At 37.8% G+C, this 25,388-nt stretch overlaps 1 protein-coding gene across 2 annotated transcripts in view; it reads left to right on the top strand.

Annotated features, from left to right (window-relative positions):
- Positions 1-25,388, top strand: part of PDGFD (platelet derived growth factor D) — a 226,397-nt gene that overhangs the window by 125,927 nt on the left and 75,082 nt on the right. The window lies entirely within an intron of this gene.

Genomic DNA, 25,388 nt, shown 5'->3' with positions numbered 1-25,388 from the left:
CATCCCACATACAAAATAGAGGAAGATGGGCACAGATGTTAGCTCAGGGCCAATCTTCCTCACACACACAAAAAAAAACCCTACTTTGATCACACTCTCAATATGTATGTATTTATAAACTATATGTATTATTGTGTGTGTGTATAACATTATAAAATACGAAAAGGATAGGTCTTTTAAATCGATCAGTTAAAATAAGTACAAATAGAATTTCTACTATATTTTTCCTGCCCTCACCAATGAATCTTGAGGTGCAAGAATGTCACTTTTGAGTCTATTAGAAGACAATTAAGTCTCTTATGCTTTGGATATATGAGCAAGGGGCAGTCTTCCTTTCAGGATGGCATAGGTTAGGAACAAAAAAGGAGGGCAAGGTTCCAAAGAAAGTGTAGCATTGAGAGGCATTGCAGAGAACCACACATATCCTGGCACATTCCTTGGCTGAGACCAGCCTCTCCTAATTCAGTCTTTCCTAATTCAGCTGGATGGTGATCAAGAGAAGATAGTGTGACAGACACAGCCACGGAGTCAGGAGCAAAAGCAGTAATGGCAGGAGCGCCAGGAACACAACTTTACCCACCCTAGCCTCCCCACCTGCTGTACTGGCATACTGGGCAAAAATGTAAAGGGCTTCTGATGTAGAGAGTCCACGTGGGTCCTGACAGTCAAATGAGATGAGGGCGGGTCCAAGAGAAAAGGGATAAATGAAAGCTGATTCAGAAAGACCCAGTGGCTGGAAAAGTTGATCAGTTCTTTAGAAAGACAGTACTGCTGCAGAAACAAAGCTGAGAGTTTGTGATGCTTGTACTTCTGAAGCAGATATGAGGCTGTCCCAGCTCATCTCCCTGAGCCAACGTTGTGTTCCTATAAATGCTGACAGCTTCCTATTTCCAGTGCTCTGTGTCTTGGTTTCTCTGCCCCTGCAGAGCTGGCTTAGACCTTCTCAGCTTGGAAGTGCTGGGGCTCTAATGCCCCCAGGAACAACTCTCAAGCAGTGAAAGATGGAATTCAGGGGATAAATACCCCAGCTCTCCATCTTTCTGGGGGGCAATTCTGAAGTATGTTCCATATGTTTCATCAGAAGGGTTGAACTGCAATTTCCCACAGCAATAATGTGTTTGTTAGATTTTTTCCCCTGCCTTGTCTCAGTTTATCTACTTTCTCATCTGCATTCCCTGGGATGACCTCCCACAGCAAGACTACCTGCACCCACTTTCTTGTCTGAGTGTTAGTGTCTGAGGAGAAACAAACCACAAGTGAATTTGGTGGGTAGGGGCAGGAATAAGATATTCATCTATTGTGTTGTATGTGTTTTTTCCAAATCATTCCTTTTAGAGTCTCAAACAATTCATGTATATTTTACAAAGAGATAAACACAGTGAATTTACACCTCGCACCATTTGGTCAAAATCTTTGTGCCTGGGTCAGGGTTCACTGTGGGTATGTAGCTTTTATTAATTCTACGTGTTCTATAACAGTGTTCTCAACTGTTGCTCTAAATTAGCTGATTCAGATTCTTTTGAATCTGTCCTGTCAGTAAGTCTCACAGTTTTATGTATTCGGTAATTACAATATGTAATAAAATGTATCAGGCAGACAGTTTGACAGAAGTCTTAAGGGCATGGACTTTGGATATACCGAGGTTCAGTTCCCTACTTTGACACTTTTAGATCTGTGCATAAATTTCTTTACATTTTAAAGAAGGATGTCAATGTTGATATCCTGTTGACTTCTGAGAAATCCACCTGGCATTGATTTGGAGGCTTCCTTTAAATCATCAATCACGTTATGATACTTGGTTAAGGATGTGTTCCATGTTCTGCCCGCCACTTCTTGAGATTAGTTCTTCAGTAGAGATTAAACAGATTTGACACTTACGTGTACAAATGGGTGATTTGTATGCACATTTTTGACAGAGGCCTTATGTGTATCTCTCATTGTTTTGACAATATTAGCAAACATTAGAGAGACAATGACTTAAATATCAGTTATTTGTATGCAATTCAGTCGACTTATTGTGGCTTTTTGAAGAAAATTCATATTCTCTGACCAATTTGTCTTGCATGTGAAATATGGAAAGAATAGCAGCATGATAAGTAGTGAATAAAAATGTTTCCTTTTTCTTTGTATTGTATCATCATGTTCAGATATATTCTTAAGCATATATTTGGAGATATTAATCCTTTTGATTTACGTATTTTATCATCCAAATTTATAGCCCAAGATGAAAACTGCTCCTTGATACTAAATGCCAAATTGTGTATTTTGTGAGACCTTTTTTTCACAAGGATCCCAAAGGGAAGCACCTCTTCACTCTTCTGATTTTTTTTTTTTTCACCTCAGAGCCTTAGTTAATGTTACACGTATAACACATATGTTTAAGTTTATAAGAGGTTGTCCAAAGCAAAAATGTTGAAGTGTTTGGGATCATATTAACACTATTCAAAGTGTCGCAAGTTTGTATACCTTTTTTTCTTAGGTTAGCAATATTTGTACATTAAAATACAGCTGATGTGCGAGAGACAGGTTGTGGTAATTTCACTCTGAATTTGACATTTAGACATAATAGGGAAATAGTTTCCAAGAGAATTTTTCCAATAAGTGTGTAAGTTGTAATAGGGATTTTGCCAACCTATAAAATTCCACTTGAGAGTCCATGGTGGCTATAATACTAGTTCATTGTTGGAAGAAAAAGGCTGAGCATTTGTGCAGCAAATCTCCAGATCATATTTACCTAATCTTTATTCTATGGCTACATAATGTGTTTCATGGAAAAGATATATGACATTTCTTAACAGTGGATTGTCTGTATATGATACCGATGTACCTCGGAGATATTGTGAGTTCGGATCCAGACCACCACAGTAAACTGAATATCGAAATAAAGCAAGTCACACAAGTTTTTTTGTTTCTCAGTGCATATAAAAGTTATGTTTACACTATACTGTAGTCTATTAAGTGTGCAATAGCATTATATCTAAAAAAATAATAGACAGACCTTAATTAAAAAAATACTTTGTTGCTAAAAAATGCTAACCATCATCTGAGCCTCCAGCAAGTTGTAATCTTTTTGCTGATGGTGGCAACATTGTCTTGCCTCAATGTTGGTGACTACTGACTCATCAGGGTGGTGGTTGCTGAAGGTTGGGGTGGCTGTGACAGCTTCTTAAAATAAGACAACTATGAAATTTGCTACATCACTTGGCTCTTCCTTTCCCAAATGATTTCTCTGTAGCATGCAATGCTGTTTGACAGCATTTTAGCCACAGTAGAACTTCTTTCAAAATTAGAGTCAGTCCTCTCAAACCCTGCCACTGCTTTATCAACTAAGTGCATGTAATATTCTAAATCCTTTGTTGTCATTTCAACAATCTTCACAGCATCTTCATCAGAAGTAGATTCCATCTCAAGAAACCACTTTCTTTGCTCATTTATAAGAAGCAAATCTTCATTCATTAAAGTTTTATCATGAGATTGCAGCAATTCAGACACAACTTCAGGCTCCACTCCTAATTCTAGTTCTCTTGCTTTCTCCACCACATCTGCAGTTACTTCCTCCACTGAAGTCTTGAACCCTCAAAGTCATCCTTGAGGGTTGGAATCAACTTCTTCCAAATTCCTATTAATGTTGATATTTTGACCTCTTGCCGTGAATCATGAATGTTCTTAATGGCATCGAGAATGGTGAATCCTCTCCAGAGGGTTTCAATATACTTTTCCCAGATCAATCAGAGGAATCACTATCTATGGCAGCTTGTAGCCTTATGAAATTTATTTCTTAATAAGACTTGAAAGTCGAAATTGCTCCTTGATCCTTGAGCTGCAGAGTGGACGTTGTGTTAGCAGGCATGAAAACAATGTTAATCTCATTGTATATTTCCGTTATAGCTCTTGAGTGGCCAGGTGCATTGTCAATGAGCAGTAATATTTTGAAAGGAATGTTTTTTTCTGAGCTATAGGTCTCAACAGTGGGCTTAAAATATTCAGTAAACCATTTTGTAAACAGATGGGCTGTCATCTAGGCTTTGTTATTCCGTAGGCACAGGCAGAATAGATTTAGCATAATTCTTAAGGGCCCTAGGATTTTCGGAATGGTAAATGAGCATTAGCTTCAACTTAAAGCCACCAGCTGCATTAGCCTCTAACAAGCGAGTCAGCCTGCCCTTGAAGCTTTGAAGCCAGGCATTGACTTCTCCTCTCTAGGTATAAAAGTCCTAGATGGCATCCTTTTCCAATATAAGGCTGCTTTGTCTAAGTTGAAAATCTGTTTCGTGTAGCCACCTTCATTGATTCTCTTAGCCAGATCTTCCAGATAACTTGCTGCAGCTTCTACATTAGCACTTGCTGCTTCACCTTGCACGTTCATGTTATGAAGATGACTTCTTTCCTGAAACCTCATGAACCAACATCTGCTAGCTTCAAACTTTCCTTCTGTAGCTTCCTCACCTCTCTCCCCCTTCATAGAATTGAAGAGAGTTAAGGCCTTGCTCTGGATTAGGCTTTGGCTTAGGGGAATGTTATGGCTGATTTGATCTTCTACCCGGACCGCTAAAAACTTTTTCCATATCAGCAAGATTGTTAAGGTTGTTACGCTTTCTTATTTATGTGTTCACTAGGGTAGCACTTTTAATTTCCCTTCAAGAACTTTTCCTTTGCGTTCACAACTTGGCTAACTTTGGTGCAAGAAGCCTTGCTTTCAGCCTATCTCAGCTGTCAGCCTCTCAGCTTTCAACATGCCTTACTCACTAAGCTTAATCATTTCTAGCTTTTGAGTTAAAGTGAGAGATGTGCAACTCTTCCTTCACTTGAACACTTAGAAGCCATTGTAGGGTTATTAATTGGCCTAATTTCAATATTGTTTTGTCTCAGGGAATAGGGAGGCCCGAGGAGAGGGAGAGAGATGGTGGAATGGCCATTGGGTGAAGCAATCAGAACACACACATTTATCGATTAGGTTCACTGTCTTATCTGAGCGCGGTCTGTGGTGCCCCAAAACAATTACAATAGTAACATCAAAAATCACTGATCACAGATCCCCATAACAAATATAATAATAATGAAAAAGTTTGACATATTGCGAGAATTACCAAAATGTGACTCAGAGACACAAAGTGAGCAAATGCTATTGGAAAACTGGCACTGATAGACTTGCTCAATGCAGTCTTGCTCGAAGCTCACCTTCAATTTGTGAAAAACACAGTATCTGGGAAGCGCAATAAAGCAAAGTGCAGTAAAATGAGGTATACCTGTATTAACACTAGACATTAGGAAAAATTGTGACATTTACTAAGGATGGATCAATAGTGTGTTTTATGAAAAAGCCGGAACTACTGATAAAAGAATAGTCAATGTCATCTTTTTTCTCTTGTACTCAAAATCAACACTCCTTAAATGTTGCCCAGTAGATAGGAGCATTTCTAGAATGATTATATAAGTCTGTCTTTGGTGAATTGAGTGAGATGGAAAAAATTTTGTCTTAATTGCAAAAGGGCGATTGATTCGTTTAAGATCAAGAGCCCTCTGAAAAGACAGGATGGCTGACATTCTGTTTGAATTGGACTGGAGCAAAGAAGTTTCTAGTTTAGAAAGATGTAAATAAAACACTGCTCGGGAGACATTTTTGTTGCTTATCCTGCAGCTGTTATTTACTAGAGATTCTGGTTATTTAATTATAACTTATTCCAGAAGATAATCAAGGTCATAGTTGTGGCAGATTTTTAATTATATACATAGCTATACAAAGTATAACATTTCACCCGGGGGAGCCCCCCAGAAAGGCTGTAGCCACTTTATTAAGTGAGCTGCTACAGAGTTTGGCTATGGTTGCTAAATCAAAGGTTTGCATATATGTTTTTGTTCCTTCAGGCTATAGTTCCATCGTTTTCATTTTTGACTAACTGGAAATACAAACCAATAAAACTTTGAAGAAATAAAAACAGTTTTTACATTTTTATGTAGTTACTACCTAAATAGTATCCAGGAAACTTTAACAACAACAACAAAAATGACCTGTAAATTTAGTGTGTGTGTACATACCTAAAGTGAACTAAATATTTGTTAAGGTTCAGATACATACACTAAATTTTGGCTTAACATTGTAAAACAGAAACCAAGATAAAATATGGTTTCACTTTTATTTTTGTAAATTTTAAGGTCACATTTTTCCTTCCTCGTTGTGTAGTTGGAACCAACTATTTTGGAAATCGACCTAGGAAATTGGAGGGGTAAAGGCCGTTCTTTATTAGTGCAACAGAAAGTGTATGTTGTCGTAATATCATACCCTAAATAATAATTATGAAAGCATTATTCTATAAGCTGTCCTGTTTGTCCAGTCTACTAATAGAAGCAACATAAATTAATGCAGTTGTCTCTCTAAGCTGTTGAGTCCAAATATCAGTCTTGAACACTACCCTGATGGGATCTGTTAAGTTAGAACTTGAAAGGAAAATACAAAGAATAGTGGGAAAGCAGTTGAGTCCAAGCTGTGGAATAAGCACTCTGCTTTTACTTTAGCTAACTGTTTTAAGAAAGCAAACTGAAGAGTATAATTTTATATATGTCAGCCTACTGCATGTTATTACTAGCTTAAAATTCCTCCTCTTTAGTAAATGGTTAAAATCTGTTATATCCCAGTTTGAAACATTCTTCTTGCATTAGCAAATTTCTAGTCTTTGTGCATTACATTCTGTTTTTGTTCTTTTGTTACGCTAACCAGGGAAGAAAATAAGGAAAGATGGTCTATCCCTTGTATCAGAGTCCTGGTGGGGATTCTCAGTGCTTGTAAAATCAGGAGTTTTTAACACTTGCCTGAATGTGCTGTTCATAAACCGAGTTATTAATACCTCTTCCACCACGTCTGTCACCAGGGTGTGTGTATATCCTCTCCAACACTATCCATGTCGGCAGCCCTCCTCCACCTTGACTTTTGAAAGGTTCCCCTCATATATGCATTAGTTAGCTATTTACAGAATAAGCCGTGTAACAACTATCCCAAAACTTGGTGCCTTAAAACAAAAATTATTTATTCTCGTATGGTGTTGCTTCCTACATTCAGGTTGGACCCATATCTGCTCTGTGTATCTCTCATCTTTATCCTAACGGGCTACCCAGTACATCTGCTTCTCATGGCAAGAGCAGAAGGACAAGAGGGTTGAACAGAAACACAGGAGGACTCCTAAGGCCTAGGCTCAGAACTGGCATGCTAGCACTTCTGCCTGCATTCTGTTGTCTCAATCAAGTCATATTCCCAAGTCCAGCCTCAGTGGGGCAGGAAAATGAAGTGTTTGACTCTATAGTAACTACTTGAATGTCATATGGCAAAGAATGAGGAAACTATGGAAGGATGAAGAACTGGAACAATAATGAAACCTACCATAATATGTGCTTAAGAATTGGCCCCAGTGCCCTTCTCTGTCTCAAAAAAATTCTGTGCAAGGAAGCTCTAGAATACTTCTCCAACTAATAAGACTAGTGATTCAGTAGATCAGACTGAAGAGAATCAATCCATTTCTAGTTTTCCCTAGACCAGTGCAGCTCAAATGTGATCCATAGACCTGCTGCCATCCCCATAAGCCCTTTGTTGTTAATTCACAATAAGAAAGGGAATTTGCACCAAATATAGATTAGCTATGACCCTAAGTACATTGTTTAGTTTGCAAAAATTGTTTTTTGTAGCAAGAAATTTTCGATGAAGGAAGCAGTATATTGATTTTCAACCAGGCTCAAGCTCTTCATCACATAGCAGACAGAAACTTTGAATAGCATTACCCTAGAACTTGTCTAGAAAAATGGATCCCTTAATCCAAGATTTCAATTCTTTCACTAATTATAGATTATACACAAATCCCCTGAACTGAAGTTAAAACATAATGAATACAATACTTTTATATTGGCATTAATAGTCCTGTCTATTTGAAACTATTCCATTAGTAGTACAGATTCATGCCAGGAATAGTATGATATTAGGATAGATATGAAACTTGGCAGTTATGTAAAGGCATAAGAAAAATGGAGTATAAAATATAACCATTTTCTAAGCCCCATACTCTTAAAATATAGTCATTTCCTTAGATCTAAATAGAAAAATATGTTTTCCATTGCCTTTTTCAACATATTCTAGAAACATTTATTTGTTCCCTGATATGTACAAGGTACCTATCAAAATACAGCTGTGATATAATAATTATTGCTATTATTAATACTTATCTGGTTTGTCATACATATCATCTCATTCTATTAGAATGGAACATTTTTTCCATTTTTTATTTTCATTTAGGCGCTATCAATGAATTATTTGTAATATCTTTGGGAGATTAAATGGATAAAATTGGGTCACACTTTATGGAGTTTATATTTTCAGTGTATTATGTTGACAGTCACAGTCATCTCAAACTTATTAGAAAAAAATTAATGAGATAACTCCAAGGTCTAACATTTCTAGAAATAGTGTCAAGGAAAGCCAAATTTAAAATATTAAATATATGTCTCCATCTCTACATTTTTTTGTGTGTGTGTGATGAAGATCAGCCCTGAGCTAACATCCTTGCCAATCCTCCTCTTTTTGCTGAGGAAGACTGGCCCTGGGCTAATATCTGTGCTCATCTTCCTCCACTTTATATGTGGCCGCCACCACAGCATGGCCTGACAAGTGGTGCATCGGTGTGAGACCGGGATCCGAACCCGGGCTGCCAGCAGCGGAGCGCGAGCACTTAACTGCTACACCACCGGGCCGGCCCCCATCTCTACATTTTATTACTATGTTACTTCTACTCTCTGAAGCAATAAATCAGGCTAAGAAACTGCCTCACCATCCTCTGAACTCCTAAAGTGTTTGCTGCCTAGATTTCCTTGTTTGTTTATTCCTTTGTGTTATTTTTCTGTAGAAGTAACATATGTAATAGAATGTAGAGACAGAGATGTATGTGTGTTTAACTAAATAACATTTCTCTCACTTCTGCTTTAGATTTTGTGAAGCATGTCCCTTTTTTCTTGGTCCTATAACAGTTCCATGGAGAAGTTAATGTGATCATTATTTTGCAGATGAAAAGACTGCCACCTAGATTAGGTGATTTTTCCCAAAGACACGCTGCTAGAAAGTAGTACAGAACACTCCATTCAAACACATTGTTTTTAAAAAGTCTCACTCATATTAGCCCTTTTACAATAGAGGTCGCAAATATAACGTGTGTATGGCCATTTATCCCCCTTCCATGCTCAGGATAGATTTAATAATGATGCACAGTATGCTTTCCCCCAGAGCATATCTGCATCTTAGAAGCCTTCTCAATGCACTACTCCAGGAAAATTGTCATAATTCCTTGGAGCTGTCATTCAGAACTGAGTGTGTTTGATTTTCCCATCTCTATACCTTGTTTTGTTAGGATTGATGTCTTTTATATATAGTGGACCCGTGAGGAATATACTGGGTATCCCCTGGACTGCTATTCACAGAGAAGTGGGTATCACATGAGTTGGGCAGAAACTCCAAAAGACATCTTAGTTTAGAGAAGCAGTCTAGCAGAAGCACACATCATGGGTTTGACTGCAGGGTTTGTGAATTCTGGCTTCAAAACTGCAAATGAACCTAATCAGTCAACAAATGGACTGATCGTTTAACTTCTGTACTGCTTCCTCATGTGTAAATGCACATGTGTGTCTTGCTTTGAGAATATTCTGAATTTTATTCATTCAACAAATATTTATTGAATGCCTCCTATTATCTCCAGTTAGACCCTCATACAACAGTGAATGAGACCTGCTCTTTATTTTCCAGATGCTTTCAGTCTAAGAAATGGAAGACAGGAAAAGAATGAGTGTTTCAGGCAAAGTCAATAAAATAGCACATGTTAAGTTTTCTGTCACAATGTCTGACGCAAGAAATGTTATTTCCCTCCCTCCATCACCACTTACCATATCATTATAAGGTACTCTGTTAATTTTTTTAAAAATTCCTCTGTCCCGTAATTACTCACCAGTGAGAACAGCAATAGTCACTGAACTAGTTTTCAAGTCTTTCTAGAGTTGAAATGACAGTGATACACCTTTACAAAAGGGCCTATTTAGCAAATGCCAATGGTCCATGACAATTGTAGACTTACTTTCTGTAAGGCTATAATGGGAATAGCTATATAAGGCTTCAACTCTCTCTCACAAATGTTAGCATCCTGATATCTGTAATAACATGAAGATGTAGGCAATGCTAGCTGAATTAGAATTGTAAGACATATTTCAGGCAACCACAAAGAATCCCACAGGTGAGAGAAAAGGTCAAGACTTCCATACTTCAGTTATTGTTTATTGAACACTTTAGTGTTTAAGTATTTGGGGCTTATGAAGATTCCTAATTGCAAGGACTATCTTTTTTGTAGTGGAGGTGGGTGAGAGGTTGGACAGGACAATGATGAAGACTGTGTGGAATGCCTGACTGAAAACTTGATCTGGAGAAGGTAGGAAATGTTGACTAAAGTTTGACTGTAGTGGACTGAGACTTAGCCTCCAAAGGATACAGGTCAATTCTTCCTATCTGATGTCCTTGGTGATTGTTTCTAGTTACCTGGATAATAGACAGGAAAAACATTCAAGGAATGTTAATAGATGATTCTAAGGAGAGAGAGATATCTGAGGGCTGAAAAAGTCAGAGAAGATTTTTTCACAAACTTCCCTTTACTATGTCCAACATTTCTTAAATTGCACTACATGGCATGTGTGGAAGGAAAGATTTTTCTGACAACCTCCCTTCACACCAAACAGACTATATACACCCTTTGCAGAGCAAGAACTGTGTCATACTAATTTTTTTATTCCAACAGTGGTTATGGTGCCCTGTCCATGTTGAATGCACTCAGGAAATGTTGGTTGAATGTATACTTCAAGTGGCCTTTTAAACCTTGATAAAAACACAAACACACTGGTTGTTAAGTGACTGCCATTGGTGGCCACGCCAATTGCTTTCCTGCCCCTTTTTTTTTTACTCATAGGACCCTGATGGGTATACATGGGCTTCAGGAGAGGCTCAGCCATTCCAGCCCAGGGAGTGTGTTTTGTGTGTGTGAGCCAGTCATGGTAACTTTTATTCCCCTCTCCAGGACTAGAGTAGGGCTGGGCATGTGCCCAGATTCTGTCCAGTGAGATGGAGGGAAAGCCTGCTGAGGGGTGGGTGTGGAGGTTCCAGAAAGGTTTCTGCTTTCTTAAAAAGAGATCGTGTGGAGAAAGGCCCTTTCTTGGCTTCTGAATCCACCCCTGTGAGGAAGAGATAGCTGAAGCTGCTGTAGCTGTCTGTCATATTTTGAGGAGAGCAGCCAACACACCCAGAATAGCAGAACAGGAAGGTGGAAGCCCATAACTACATCTCCAAGTTTTGAATTAGTCAACCTTCAAAATGTTCTACCTCCCGACTTCCGGTATGAGATGACACGTTTTCTTTATTGTTTACATCATTTTTAGTTTGTTCATCTGTTACTTGTAGCCTAAATTAGCCTGTGAGACCAGTGGATTGATTAAACATGTGGTGCTGTGCAAATCAATTAAAAAGCCTTTCCCTAGGTGCAGAATTTCAGAAGGATTCATTCAGCAAATATTTCTTGAGAGCTTACTATTCTTCAAAAATTGATAAATTGAGAGAGAATGTGTTTCTATTGAGGTTTGTGACTCTGTAGCACAAACATGAAATGGATAGTAACAAGCAGCTGATATTCAGTGTAGTGTAGTTTCCATGTGAGCTCTTTATATGCATGAAAGGATTGTCGTTGAGTCTCTGTTTTTACCAACAGTGAAAATAGAAATGGAAAATGTGTGAATAGCTAAACTGGACAACCATGCAAAACTCACACACAGTATCATAATTTGGTGAAATATGCCATTCTAAGTAGTCTAATGCATACTAATACTCTGGTACTTTTTAACTTATTCAGTTTTCACACTTCCCTGAACTCTATTTTATTCTTTATATATCTCTAGGTCTAATGTAGAGACGTATAGTAGTTAGAAAATCATGCTTTTGAATGTAGTGTATTATTTAAGGAAAATGTTAAATAGATGATTTTCCTGTGTGCACAGGTGCTTTAGAATGCTTTTTTATATTCCAGATGCAAGGACAATGCTGTCTTTACTTTTCTATTTTGAATTACTGAAAGAGATGACCTGTGGTTCTTCATGCTTCTAAAATTGGTCTTTTTCTAAGATTAACTTAAAGTGTAGCTTTGTTTACACCTGAGAACCCTTAAGAATAAACAAAATCTGCCTTGTTTTTTTCAAACAGCAGCCTGTCAATCTAAGAAGAAACTAGAACCTTGTTTCAGTCACTGGCTTCTCATAGCATGGCATATGTAGCAATCTCACAGAAGATTAGTAACTTTAGCTCAATTTAAAAGTTAGAATTTTATTGAGTGTGTTTCAGAATAAAATCTAGTAAGGTTTAAAAGCAATTATTCATGGTTTATGAATAAAATAAAAAAATCATAAAATAACATTTCAGAGCAACAGATACAATGGCAATATCCTTGAAGCCTTAAGATGACAGAAATAGAAAGTTCTATCTTTTCTTTTCCCTTGTGAAAACAAGAGTAACAGAAGAACCTAGAACTTGCCCATCCTAGAACTAGCATCATACTTTGGATGAAAACATGAACCTCTTCCACTGTCTAACTGCAGCTCCTGATTCCTGTCAGGCACTCTTTAAGATCTCAGTAAATGCTATAGAGTGATGGACTCTTTGGGTCTTATCCCAGGAAATAAGGTCAGATTTCTTTTCTGTTAGTCATATTAGAGATGGTCTGATTGTTATTAATACGTGAGTTCCCAGGAAAGCCAGACAGATGCTGGTATATCATTAGTCATTTTATATTGCCTTCTCGTTTTCTGTCATAAACCATAGGAGGCCTCTGAGGATGCCTATTTGGGTTCCCAAATAGATTCTTTTTAACAATTTACATACACACAATTCTATCATTCTCAATATTCATTAAATGCTAGTGTGAATTGTACTTTATTAAAGGCCAGACCTTTTCTTCCATCTCATCTGAAAAAATGATTCTAGATTACCACAGGAGTGGTCCAGCAAGTAACCAAGCTTGCCTTATATTGACATATATTTCATAAGCCAAGGGTGTATTGAAAGCATTTTTAATAGTTTCTAAAGGATAATATATATCAGAATATTTATGTTACTAATTTGATGATCTGACTCTATCATGTTTGTATATTCCAAACATTTGACCATGTCTTAGTTGTTTACCTTAGTTTTCCCTATCAAAGATAATGCTATTTGCTGTTAAATTTTTGCATTAAAATTATAGTTACAGAGAGTAAGCAGGGTAATCTTACTTGAATGGAAAACAATCCCTTCTGCAGTATCATCTATGAACTCATATAGTTCCTTTATTTGTTTATTCCAGCAAAAACACTTATATTAACATCTGCTAGATACTGGGGTCCGTGCCTAGTGCTGGGACCATAGAAAGCTTGCCTATGTATGGTGACCAGCACCAGAACAACTGGATGTGTCAAGTATTGAGATGAGGAGAAGAGTAAAATCCCATGAATATTAACTAAGAATTTTCAGTTCTTCCTTCTTGATCTGCTTAACTGGTTACAGAAATCTGATGGTCTGCTACTTAGAGTAGGTGATGCAATTGAAATGAGTCATGATGTCAGTCAATGAAGAACAGAACAAAATTTGTCTCTGTATATATAAACAAGTGATTTTCTGTTTCTGAATAAGTGATAATAATGAGGACGAATGCATAGGTTCCTTTGAGCTTTAAATAGACCAATGAACATTAAGCACTTATTGTAGTGCCAGGGAAATATTTAGTAAGTATAAGCTTCTGTGAAAATATTATTATTATAAATATATTATTTATATTATATATAATAATATAAAAATTATTTATATAATAATTATTATTATATATTATATATTATAATATTCACAGATATTCTGAAGTATATGTATATGTATATGAAGTATATGTAAATTTAATTTGCCCAGAGATTTCTTTGCCCCCAGACGGATAGACCACCCTATTTTTCTATATTACTTCCAAGAAAATGTTCAACAACAAGTCTTTATTAGGTACCCACAGTGAAAAATACTGCTATCTAGAAATTTATAATCTTGTTGACCAGGTAAGAGGAAAGCTAAATGTAGAGTAACAAGGAGACATAGAATATGATTCAGTGTTAAAGTGAGTGATATAAAAAAGGCATGGCAAAAACATGCTTCTGTCTCTATGTTTCTGGGCCCATCCCAGACGTTGTTAATCATTTCCATTTTTCCCCATGTAAAATAGACTCAGAATCCTTTTTAAGATCTTATTGCAGGAAGCCATCACTATTCAAGTTTACCTGTTGGGTAAAACCTATTTGCCATTGCCAGCAAGACAAGTTCTAAAGAAGATCAAGATCACTTAACTCAAAAATGTTTTTCTGGCACCTTGGCACTATTTTTCTTCTGTAGTCATCAGGTATTCATCTATGAATCCTCTGCCCCTCCTAGAGTTAATTCTCTTGAAAGCAACCAGCTTTTGACAGATGTTTATCACCATTCAGTAATGCATGAATTATTTGCATTAATCTCTCATAGCTTAGACAATTCTTTGACCTATTCTTAGATATATGGTATTTCTATTGCCTTTAATTTTATAGGCTGAGGTGGGAACAGAATTTGTGTTCTTGAACTTCAATGACAAATCAAAATTGAGCTTTATTTATGAGTATTCATCTTCTCAGCTTTGGTCCCGTAAAGCATTTGATTATTTCTTTATAAGAAAATACGGATGAGATATCATTTCTCCATTGTTTATTATATTTACATTTTTTATCTCTTTTTCTGTACTCATTTATGCACAAAAACTTTTCTATTTTAGTGCTGCATCATAGTACAGCCTTTATAAAGGCATTTTAAGTGACAATTAGATATCCAAATATAAGTTGTAATTCATCCATTTATGTTGCTACCAGTGTAAATATTGGAAGTTGAAATCAGATGAATAGTTAACTCCTAAGCATGACTAAATTTACACACACAAAAGCTATGACAACTATGTCCCAACTCGCTCCACTTCCTAACAGCTGGACAATTACCTTTAACCTTAATCATAGGATATTTCTCTATTTTAAAATATTACTATGTGAAAAAAGTGTTCTGGAATTCAGTGAAATTTGGTATTGAAAAATGACTGATTCTTTAAATAGCACTAAAGCCATATAGTTTAATAAACATTTAAGTATAATTATAGATATATATAATGTGTTCATATATATTATAACGTAACTAATGTATGTATTAAATATAGACATACATATATACAAACCACAAGTAAGCAGCCATGTGATTCACATATTAACTCCCAGTTCATTTTCTCCTAGGAGGTGATGAGCCCTTTAGTCTCACGTGATTAAGAAAGTGCTTTGTCTTTGCCACACGAATCAAGTTTTTAATCATGAAGATGTTTCAAGATCATCTTCTCTTGTCTCACAGTGTTCAGTCCCATGTCAGCTTTGTTGGACTGATTACTGCCGCCTCACCCTGTAAAATAATTTCAGAAAATTCTCATTCTCTGTGAATACTCAAAGTTCATACTTTAAATAGTCTTCCTTCACGGTGTTTATAAGAATGTGGTTTTCCTGTAATGAATGTCTCCTAGAAAAAATGCTAAATCCATTTCTTCCTGTCTGTGACTTTTCTTTCTATTTTGCCTGTTATCTTTCTGTATCTCTAAGCTACATTGGCGGTGGTTAAAGCAGATATTTTTGTCGTTATGGATGTCTTGTTTTATGGGTGTTAAATTCATACCATTGAAAAGATTTCTCTCTTCAGCAGCCTAATCTATAATACTTTCTGTCGTGCCATTCAACATTGCCCTTCCCCATCTGGATATTATTGTTTCATTTTTTTCACATCCTTTGCATGTAAACAACAATAGCACAACACAAAGAGATTATGACGGACAAAAAGAGAATTATCAGAGAATTAATTAATATGAATTATCCTATAACATGGCTATTTTAGGGCAATCTTTATTTTTGCTGATTTTAATTTTCTAAAACGACCGAAATCATTTCCATTTTAATATAATTTTATAATCACTTCTGTAATCTACCTATAAAAACAAGCTATTTTGAAGGAAAGAGAATAATTACACACTGCTGTGCAATAACAAAACAAACCCTTGCACATTAAAAGATCTAGGGAGGTGAGGAATAATAAATATCAATTTAGTACTTGGGCGTTACGACACTCCTGGTGACTGTTTCTGGCAAATGTTCAAAAGAATTTTATGGTACTTTTTTTCTTTTTTGATTGACTCAGATTCTTAAGAATAATTTTGAGCTCAGGGAATTATCAAGTGATTACTCTCTAACAACATTGTCTCCAAATTGTTACTACGAGGAAGTGAGGAAGGCTATTTATAAAACATTAACACTTGTTTATGCCAAAAGGAATCGTAATTTAAAAAAAAATAAACATATGTAACTGGCAAACGACCGCCTCCTCCTCCCCAAATCTTCATAAACAAAGAGGTTTTGTATTACCACTGAGTTCTTAGAAAAATCTCGGCTGGCGAATTCTAAATAAATGACGTTTAATCATCTTTGCTCTTGAGTTGCTTAGAAGCAGAGTGAGCACAGGTGCCTTGTTTTTAGAGCACTGATATGGGCTTTTGGAGGACTGGTTCTCACTAGGAACACGTGCCAGATGTTAACCAAAAATTCCTTAATGAAGAGCGGCCCACCAACAGTCCCCGAGGAATTGAGTTCATTGATTGCCTTAGGAAACACTGAGGGGAAAAGTGTTGAAAATGCTTTCACGCTGATTTTTAAACTAACATTGTTAACAAAGTCTAATTTTCACCTTGAGCAGTTCACATGGTGAGACTCCAACCCTGTGCTTTTTAAGTTAGGAGATAATTTATGGAAAATTATCTAATTAAATTCAATTTAATCCCAATTGTGTATTTTAGGGTCTTTGCTACAAATTGACCTATTCGTTTTAAAAGTAGGGACTCCCTGGGCCGGCCCCGTGGCTTAGCGGTTAGGTGCGCACGCTCCGCTGCTGGCGGCCCAGGCTCGGATCCCCGGCGCGCACCGACACACCGCTTCTCCGGCCATGCTGAGGCCGCGTCCCACATACAGCAACTAGAAGGATGTGCAGCTATGACGTACAGCTATCTACTGGGGCTTTGGGGGAAAAAATAAATAAATAAAATTAAAAAAAAAAAAAATTAGGGACTCCCTGCCCTGCTGTCTTTTATATTCTCCATCTCTCCCTTGTTTCTTTTTTGCCTCTTGGACAATACACTGCACTGTGTCACAACAATGAAGGTTCTATTTTGGGTCCTAGGACACTTGTCTATACTATGTTGCTTTTCATTGAGGGAGAGTACAAAGATTATTTGAGGTGGTTTAGTAGTAATAATAATAATGCCTTAGGCAGGGCACAGACCTGACTCTTAATTAGTCTTTCTGAGCTTGCTGCTCTGAATTAGATGGAGCCATAGGATGAGCACCTGTGGGATCTAGTCAGTCACCTGATTTCGTATATTGCTCAATAGATCTGAGAGTAGTCCCCAGATATAACCACAAACTCTCCTGCTTTTATTCCAGCATTGATTTTTTTCTTTCTTGGTCACAGCTCTCTAAAGAGCAGTATGGCCTGGCCATGGTGAGCCTGGTAGTACAGGTTTTGATGGAAATAATGCAGAAAAGGAGGTAGTCATTTCATAATTAATGTCTAACCCAGATGACAAGCAGAATCATTTCAATAAAACTCTCCCCAAAATAATTTTTTAATGTTCATGCTAAATGTGGTCGCACAATGTCAGGCCCACTAGCTACATCGAAATTGCATTTCTTAGAAATAAAATATTTGGACATTTTTCAACTTAATTTCTGATAAAACTGCTTTTTATTTGTTATCTTACTTCAAAATGCCTTTCAGCTTTTAAGAACTCTGAATATGCATTATTTGCAGTAACCATCCACCCATGTATGTATTTAACAGATATATTTTGAGTGTGTCTCCATATGCCCAGGCTGACAAGGCACTGGGATTAGGTTGCTGAGCAAAACACAGACCTTACCCTAAAGGAATTTAATATTCTGCATATGATTTTCTTTTTTTACTTTCCCGTAAAACTTTCAAAGAAATTATAAAGCACTTTTGAGTATCTTCAGTTTTTATCTCTTGTATCTAACCAGCCTTAGAGAGAAGCCTCTACTTAGATTTAAAAAGTGGGGCTGGCCCAGTGGCATAGTGGTTAAGTTTGCTCACTCTGCTTCAGCAACCCGGGGTTCACAGGTTTGGATCCTGGGCACAGACCTATGCACTGCTTATCAAGCCATGCTGTGGCAGGCATCCCACATATAAAGCAGAGGAAAATGGGCACAGATGTTAGCCCAGGGCCAACCTTCCTCAGCAAAAAGAGGAGGATTGCTAACAGATGTTAGCTCAGGGCTAATCTTCCTCACCAAAAATAGTAATAATAATAAATAAATAAAAATAAAAAGAGCAAAAGACATTGTTTCTATACTAAAGGATTTATTTAAATTCCTCCATAATGTGTTCTGCACAAATTGATGTGCTAAGTGGCCAGTTATGTACCTCCAATACTTTTCAAGTTGATGAGAAAAAAGATTTTGCTAAATAATATGTATTTGAACAACTTGTTGATATCATCCATTTGAACTCTTATTTTAGATGACAGCATACAACTATATATAATACCATTTTTAGATGGAAAAACTATCTATTTATCCCACTGGAGATCTGGGATTTTAGATTCCAGTATCTCATCATTGCCTCACTCATGTCTGTTAGTCACGGTCAGACCACTAGCAACTCTGTCCCCTTGAAAGAAAATTGTTGAGGTGTCATGTCATTCGGACCTGAAAGAAATCTTAAATGCAGCATTATCCAGCCCCCTCAAGTATCAGTTTAGGAAACAGAAGCCAGAAAGATGACAAGGTGTGTCTAATGCTGCTGTTTGTTGTAGTGGGCAAAAGGCACCAGAATTAGAACACGATAGAGCTGAACGCAAGACTCCGCTCTTACGTAAGCAGCCTTCTATTCTTTTGACTTCCAGCAAATCACTTCAACTTCTCTGTGTTAGTTCCATTCCCTGTTAAAGTGACAAAACAAAATTAATTTACAAGAAAAAACAGAATGAGAGCAATGATATTTACTGCCTACTTTTTTGTCAACTTATATTTATGATGGACTTACAAAATTGGATACTCGTAAACTATATTGGCCCCTACACAAATTAAGTGGTCTTATTGTGGTTGTTCAGCAGCAGAAGTGGGACTGTTTGGTTTATATATCATTCAGCTACATTCTAGGCAAACATGGTTTCTATGACATATTGCATGATCATGGAACAGCCATTTTACAAATGAAATTTTGTAATAAATCTCTTTGCAGGTTGGGAATTTCCTGACTCGATGATCGTTCTTTGCTTTTGGCTTGGAGTTGTAGAATATAGGGTTTGTGACTATCAGTCATGCTGCTGACTTCTGGATGTCTTATGGGGACAGTGGGGCAAATGAGTAGGTCTGTACCATTCCACTGATTTTGTATGAGGTAGCACAGTCTGCAACTATATCATTGTTTGTTCCTTTGGAATCATTGATCAAATATTTTAATCCTCACTTCAGCCACTTAGCCTTTGAATCTTATGTTGTCATAGATAATATTATGATCTGAGAAGAAGAAATAAAAGTGTTACCATTATTTAAAATTTCATTTCTCCTTAAACATTACTATATGTGATTGATACCAAACCTCTTAATCTCAAGTTCGGGTGCCTGATGTGCAGCAAAGCAAACACTGAGACATCTGTGCTTGGAGATGGAGAAAGATTTATTTGAATTGGCCAAAATGAGTAGGTGGGAGCCTGCGTTTGTTTAAATGTGCCTCAACGAGAGCAAAAAGAAGGGAGGTTTTCTAGAGCTAAGGGGCTTGGCAGGACAAGCTTCAGAGAAACAAAGGGGTCACTCCCCATAAGTCTCTGGGCAACCTGCAAGAGCTGCTATATATAGCAGCTGGGGGCTGGCCATCTGGTGATTGCAACCTCCCAGAAGACATTCTCTTTCTTCTGCAAAACAAACTCACAAATCCTCCAGACTGAAGTCACTCCTCAAGTTAAACAAGAAAATAGCAAATTGACAAGATTCATCTATGTGTTGGGAACAAAGTCAAAAGGGAATCATGTTCTTATTGAATATCTCCAGTAACCCTCAGGTACCCGGCTTCATGATGTGGATTACCAAATACATCTATTTGGGACGAGGAATGACTATTCCATGAAATGGGGAAAGCTAGGTAAGAGGTGAGACCCAGCTGCTTGGTGTCAAAGGCACCGAGGTAGGTAGCTCTTACCCTAGGTCATTGTGTACCAGAAATGATGTCCTGGAGGAGGTTCCAAGGTCAAAGACAGGAAAGTGAGTCCAAGACAGGTCATCAGTCAGGGAGATAAGATGAAAAATCAGACATGAGGTATGGAGTCAAAGCAAGGCGGTGGAGGAACCAGGGACGTGAAGAATGAGAAGCAAAATAGTAGAAAGTATGAGATGGTCATTGGTTCTCAAACTCTAGGGAGCATCAGAATCACTGGACGGCTAATAAACAGATAGAGCTCGGCTCCACCCCCAGCATTTCTGCCTCAGTAGGTCTGGGGTGGGGCCTGGTAATTTGCATTTCTAGCAAGCTCCCAGGTGATGCTAATGATGCTGGTCTGGGGACCACACTTTGAGAACAAAGGTTGTTCTAGAAGAATCCCAGAGATAAGTGGTAGTGCCTGCAGTGACTTTCCTGAGCTCCAGGAAGACTTGTTTAGGAGAGCTGAGTTTGCTTAAAGGGCTGAGGACAGAAGAGACAAATATAACATTTTGGCTTTTCTTTTTCTCGTTTTAATTGGTTTTTTTAAAAAAGTCAAAAGCATAAGTCAAAGCTTATAAGGATGTGAACCTCTGTCTTCATTAAACTGTAAAATAAGAACTTATATTCTTGCCATATAAACATACATGGAAATTATTCTCTCTCTATGAAAAATGATAGATTTCATATTTTTGTAGTTTAACAGCTAGTACAGTGCTCTGGTTAAGAGTAAGATCAACTGCCTAGGGTCAAATCTTAATTCCACCATGAGCTTTGTGCCCTGAGGTCACAAGTTGCTTAAACTCTCTGAGCATCCTTCATGAAGTGGGGATGTTACTAATTGCATAGGGTTGTTGTGAGGATTAAATGAAGTCGAGTGTTAAACCACTTATTCAGGTGCCTGGCACATAGTAATTGCTCCATACGTGTTAGCTATATGGCACACCAAAGTAAATGCCTTCATTCCAGAATGTGACTTTGTATAGAATACTTGGTAGTTATCTCAGGTTCTGTATCTATAATTGCTCTCCGTAGTATCTATAATTCATTATAACTCTTCTGCTAAGAATAACCCTGAGTTGGCATAAAGTTATAAATTATATGTAAACAGTGTGATTCAAAAGTCAAATTGATTACAGATAGCAAAGAATCTAAAATTGACTCTAGCAAATTTCAGACTAAAAAAGAACACCTTCTAAAGCACAGTGATTAAGACCATCAGCTCTGGGACCAGATTTCGTGGGTTTGTATTCTGACTCTGCTAAGTTATTTGACCTTTCTATGGCTCAGAATCTTCATCTGTCAAATGGTGATAATAACATCTACCTCAGTGAGTTGTTATAAGAATATATAGTCACACACACATACACACGCACACACATACACAAGGTCATATATACACGGAGTTTAGATCCTATAAATGAAACATGCAAAGTGCTTAGAACAATGCCTCACACAAAATGAGGACTATAAAAATGTTTGCTGTTAATCATATTTAGTTTGTGTATATGTATATTTTGGCAGTATTTTCTTTTTAAGGGAAAATAAATCAGAAAACTTGAGTGTTTTTTTTTTTTTTTTGCCTCCAGTTCAATATAATGCAACATAGGTCTGTGGTAAATTTATAAAATTGGAAACAAGTTTTGTCTCAATCAAACTACATAAGAAGGAAAAACCCCCTCCACCTGCCTCCGCCACAGCTTTCTTAAAAATATAATTGGCATTTCATTTATAACCTGAATCAGTACGTTTAAGACAATCTAGTCTTTAATGATGTTCTAGAAAAAAGAAGTCCCTTTCTTACTTACAGAAATCTCTACAAGTGCACTTGTAAAGGATGTCATTGACTTTGTTGTTGCCAAATTCCGTGGTCTTTCCTTAGTCTCCCTTCTACATTTGACACCGTTGACCACTCCGTCCTTAAAATCACCCCTTGCCTGGGCAGCTTGATGTGGACACTGCACTGCTGTGGGTCCTCGCTTCCCTCTCAGCCATCACTTCTCTGATTTCCCCGGGCACTCCTTTTGTCACCTGCCCCTCCCTGGGCATGTCTGCCTGCCCCCTTGCTTTGCCTCCCATCTCAGGATACTTCCTCAGAGGGCTCAGTGATTCCCAAGGCTTCCTCTTCGCTAAGATGAAGCCTCATCTCTTCTGTTCTAGCCTTATGTTCCCAAAAGCCTGCTGAAGTTTCCACTTGAGTTCCTCATCACCACATCAGAACCGAATACGTTTCTTCAAACATTTCTTCAAACGCATTTCCCCTCCCCGCGTCCCTGTGTGTCAGTGTTCCCACGTGGGGCCCAGGCCTTGGGATTAGTATGTTGCTCCTACCTGTGATTCATCCCCTTGCATATTCCTTTCTTAACTACAAGTTCCTATTGATTTTTTCCCCTCATGCAGCCTCACTGTTACCTGCCCTTCCAGGTCAGAACCTTGTTACTCCAGCCGCTACCTTCTAGGAGACACTCCCAATGCAGGCGCTGTCCCTCCAGTTCATCTTTCCCGGCACCAACAGGCTAATCTTTCTTTCCATAAGCCTTTTACCCTTTCCAGAGCTGTCATGTTTCCACCTGTACCGAGTGCAGGTACTTTTGTCTGGCTTTCAAATATTTCCAGAGTTTGCCTTTAAAGCCTGTGGCCCCCCATATGTCCCACTAGGGCCCACTTTGAGTCCGCTCTGGGCAGACCTCTTACCAAGATCCCACACACGCACCGTGTATTCCCCACGTCAGTCCTTGTGGCTATCCCTGAGCGACCACTCAGTAACCATTCATTTACACTCAGCCCTTAATATTCCTTTGTGCATTGTTTACACTTGTGCGGTAAGTGTCAACTTTATTTTTCAGGTCCACAAAGAGAGGAATTGTTCTTTGAACATTCTTAAATTATATCCAAATCTAACTTAGCATCTGGAACAGTAAAAATGAAATAAAATAAAACCACTGAATATTATCCCTGAAAGAGGCCAAAGAGAAAATATGCTACCAAATCCTCTTATTTTACAAATGAGGAATGTGAACATCTGAGATGGATATTTTAAAATTTAGTAGTTGTATATTTAGATGTTTGGTTCTCTTCTATTCATGGCAAATGGTATCCAGTTGCTATTTACATTATTGATATAACATTTTCTTTTAGAATAGATTTACTTTTGATTAAAAATATTCATTTAGAGAAATATTAAGTAAATAATAGTACTCGAGTTAAGAAAATATGGCAAAAATTGTGCAAGTAATACTCAAGTGATAGAAGTGTTGAAAATACCACAACGCATTATGTTTAGAGTCTGTGCTTAATGAATGATTGTTGACTGACTACTTGATAGCTCACATCTGTCTCCCTAGAAAACAGCTTTCACCCATTTCCTAAAAGCCCCTTATGACAAAACAAGCAGACGAGTAATTTTCACGGGGACATTTTCAGCATAAGGTCAAGGGAAGAGAAGAGTGAAGGTCAACTGGCAAAAATGTTTCTGGCCCCTAGGAGGTTGTCTTTTGCTGAGCTCGCTGGAGGTGGTGACGCGACTGCAGAGTCAGTGCGGTAGTCTCGAGGCAGGGAGTGTGGACATCATCAGCTCCTTCATCCTGGGACTCCCCCACACGAAGTCTAACTGGGCAAGTGCAACACCTTAAACACTGAATGAGTTAAAAGAAAAAATTGAAATTCCCCTACGTACAAGAACATTTATAAAAGGGAGAGAAGCTTTTGCATTTCACATGCCAAATCCTTGTTCATCCTCCTTCTCTTATTTTGAAAGCTTTAACAGGCCCCCTCAGCAACCCAACTTTTTGGTGGTTTCCACCAGCAATTTAGGCCTCCCTGACCAGGTTCGCTGAATTATAGGCTTCGAAGTAAATTTTCTGTGGGAGAACACAGATATACTGTGGCTGGAGGTTTGCTTATGGCAGCGGTTCAAAAGCCAAAATCTAAAATGCAAAGAGCTCTGGCTATTAGGAGATATGAAAAATGGATCCACTGTGCAGTGCAGTTCTGATATAGACTCTCCGGGTTAGGTCAGATTTCACAGGTTAAGAGTGCAGTCCCTACAAGACTGCACTTCAGACACCAGCTGCAAGTTTGGGGGGTCCCCAGGCTCCCTGAACTTCTGACCAACTGGCTACAAATTCAGGGTTCCCCACAAGCCCCTCAGGTTTGAGAATTTGCCAGAACAACTCACAGAACTCAAGAAAGCACTATGGTTACAAATACAGTTTTACTATAACGGATACAAATCAGGACCAGCCAAATAAAGAGACATGTAGGGTGAGGTCTGAGAGGATCCCAAGCACGAAACTTTAGTGTCCTCAGGACATGTCACCCTCCCAGCACATCAGTGTGTATCACCAACCAGGAAGCTTTATCAAGCCCCCGGAGACCAGAGTTTTTATTGGAGTTTCATTCTGTATGCATGATTGACTATATAATTAGACTTAATCTCCAACACCCCTCACCTCCAGGGAGGTTAGGAAGTCAGGTTGATATTACATGGCTCAAAGCCCTAACCCTCTAATCACAGGGTTGGTCTTTCTGTTTTGGCCAGCCCCATCTTGAAACTGTTTAGGGGCCCACAGTGAATCACCTCATTAGCATAAACTCAGGAGTGATCCCAGGGGCCTACCATGAATAACAAAGACACTTCCATCACTTGGGAAATTCTAAGAGTTTAGAAGTTTCCTCTCAGGAACTCAGGACAAAGACCAGACAAATTCTTTATTATACAACACACAGAAAGTAGAATGAGAATTGAACCCATTTTAAGTTACCAAAAAATAAGGCAAAAAAAATATGATTTTTATGATGGAGAAACCCAGTGGAAAATGTCAACTGAATATAAAATAAGTAGCCCTTAAACACCATTAGATTCTTTTCACTTGTTTTTCTCTCATTCATTCATTCAGCAATATTTATTGAGTACCTCCTATGCTGATCACTGAAGATATACTGTTACACTGTCAGTGTAAAAAAAAATTATTTATTTGTATTACATGGAAAAGACAAAGGATGAGCTATTTGA

This window comes from Ceratotherium simum, chromosome 7, assembly GCF_057802395.1.
Source record: "Ceratotherium simum simum isolate JZ-2026a chromosome 7, ASM5780239v1, whole genome shotgun sequence".
Classification (NCBI taxonomy): domain Eukaryota; kingdom Metazoa; phylum Chordata; class Mammalia; order Perissodactyla; family Rhinocerotidae; genus Ceratotherium; species Ceratotherium simum.
This window is presented reverse-complemented; position numbering and strand designations above follow the sequence as displayed.